Source organism: Montipora capricornis, chromosome 2 (genome assembly GCF_036669925.1).
Source record: "Montipora capricornis isolate CH-2021 chromosome 2, ASM3666992v2, whole genome shotgun sequence".
Classification (NCBI taxonomy): Eukaryota; Metazoa; Cnidaria; class Anthozoa; order Scleractinia; family Acroporidae; genus Montipora; species Montipora capricornis.
In genome coordinates, this window is record NC_090884.1 from 47,475,351 (window position 1) to 47,477,850 (window position 2,500).

The following is a 2,500-nucleotide window of genomic DNA, read 5'->3' on the forward strand; positions in this document are numbered from 1 at the left end:
CGAAATTTGTGCAGTTTTCTAGCCTTCAAGTACGATTTGGTGCGGGAATTTCGATGCGGTAACACTTATGGTCTAATATTGCTCGTTTTCATTTATTTTCAGGGTGAATCGATGAGCTTTTGAAGAGGAAACAATCAACAGAGTGATCGAACTTCAACTGCCATGTAAAATGGCCGCTCGATCTAGTAGTTTGTGTGTTTTACATCAAATTAGATCGCCCCAAATTCTTTGTAAAATACTTCTATACGCGTAAAACGCGTCTATATTGACGAAAGAAAGTTCCTATGAGGAAAGGGTTATTGAAGCGAAGCAGTACACAAGAGTAAGTTGGTTGAATGTGGCCTTTCTCTTTCAGTGTATCACGTTGAAACCACCGTTCACGTTGCTGCAAATAAAGCGGTCTTCGCGTGGTGGTTGAAAATTGCCTCCTTTCTTCCTTTTTTGCTCACTTGTTTCGAAAAAGACTTTTGATGGATTGAAAATAAGCAGTCTGAAATAAAGACTGCCTAGGGAAGGTAAACGATGATCTTCACAAAGGCAAACTTTGCGATCGAATTGCAAAGCACGACGCAAATACGCAGTTTGGCATGCAATCGCAGGTCAATATTACTCATGTGCTTGTGTCGGTAGTTAGAACACTGAGATTTCAAGCTTTTGTCAGGGGGGAAAAGCAACGAATAACTTCTGATTTGGATTTTATAAATTGATGTTAAAAGTTTTCCCGATCCATAAATATTTTGCCCCAACAGAGATCCGAGTCGTTCTTGACTCCTCATGTCAAAGGCTATTTTGGTGTTGGTTTTAGTGCGTGTATGATGTAAATGTGATGTTCGTAGCGTTACCAACATAAGAGTTAACGTTTTCCTCGATCTTCAAGCGCTTTCCCTTTACAGAAGGCTGAAAACAAGTAGTTTAGAAGAAACCTCAATGAAAATGGATGATTGCGAAAGGGTTAATTAATATTCATGAACTCAAACAACTGAATTCATACATTTTGCACTCATGGGTGGGGTAAAGATATTTAATAAAACTTGAAGATCTGAAGTAAATCCTCATACTTATTAAGTGATTGTTGGCTCATTTTGCAAAAAAAAAAAGAATTATCTGAATGATTTTCACCAATAATAGTACTCCTTGAAAATATAACAAGGAACAATTTTACTTCCTTGGAAACTTAGACAGAAAGCAGGTCACTTCCTGTATAGTGGGTGGCAAAATTTTGCCAAGAGGATATAAGACAATTTTTGTTTTTCAATCAAAACTTAAGGGGATGGCTGGCTAATTTCCAAAACAAAAAACAATCCATAGCTTTTCATGCATGTAAGAGTCTGTCCGCTTGTTGTACTGTTTTATAAAGATAGGAAGTGTAAGAATAATATTGCAGTCTTGGTGATAGTGTAAAAACATTGATTTAAATTTACTTTCAAACTGGTATGGGCTGGTTGATAGTTATTCCGAAAATGCCTAAAAATGATGAAACAAAGAATTTTTGGATGTCAACCAATTAAACTTGTGATTAGTTTTCATTAAGTGCTTTGTAATACAGTGTGTTAACCTAATATATCGAAGTAAGCTGTGGAAATATGAAACATCCCTAGAATCTGTGAAGCCATGGCTCCTGATGTTAGTGTTTCATGAAGAGGAATTGATTCATGAAAGACTTGACTTATGCCTCATTCACACCAAAGCTAACATGTTCAAATGCTGCTTAGTTAAACATGTTTTAAAATTGTCTTCACATTAGAGCGAGCTTCGATCAAGTGTCGTAAAACCAAAGTAATTACTTTGGCCAATAAAAAAGAACGGAGACAATCCAGTAAACCAATCAAAACTCTAATTAATTACATTAGCTGACACAAAGCGTGGGAAAATGTTCAGGCGTGAGCCACAGTTGGTTTTGGTTTCACTTCTGATTGGTTGAAAAAGTGGCACGAGAACTTTGAACCAATCACCGAGTGAAGTAATGCAAAACCAAAGCAATTTGCGAATTACTTTCAATACTCCATTGAAAACCACTCTAAATCATGTGTACTGATTGTTGTCGCCTTCAAATTTAGTAGTAACTGAGCAATGCATATAAATTAAAACTTACCTGAATCTAGTGTAATAGCCAGTTCCACCTGTTTTCTTTGACTGATTTTTTTTTTGGTAAACCCATTTTAATTAAACATGTCAAGTTGGTGTGATGTACCTTAAAGCCACTAATATCCAGAATGAAAATGCTTAGTAATCTTTGTTCAACTAAAGACATAATATTGACTCCTGTTTGTAATGTGGGATATAGTTCCTTGAACAAACTTTTCTGTTATGTGGGAAACATCTGCCATTCTTAAGTCACATCTTTGTATTTTATTTTTTACATTTTTCATAAAGCATTGTTCAGAATTCCTTGAAATGAAGTTTTTACCTATTAAGAGTATATTATGCTTTTATGAGCATATGGAATAGACCCTATTAAAGCCGCAACAGCTGTGAGATAAGTGGCATGAAAGTATGAATT

General features: G+C 35.6%; 1 protein-coding gene across 2 annotated transcripts in view; it reads left to right on the top strand.

Moving 5' to 3' along the window:
- Positions 1–2,500, top strand: part of LOC138024874 (serine/threonine-protein phosphatase 1 regulatory subunit 10-like) — a 30,365-nt gene that overhangs the window by 58 nt on the left and 27,807 nt on the right. For both annotated transcript variants that reach the window (XM_068872066.1, XM_068872073.1), the window contains exon 2: positions 103–322. The gene's annotated coding sequence lies outside the window, so the exon portion shown is untranslated. The remainder of the gene's footprint in view (positions 1–102; positions 323–2,500) is intronic.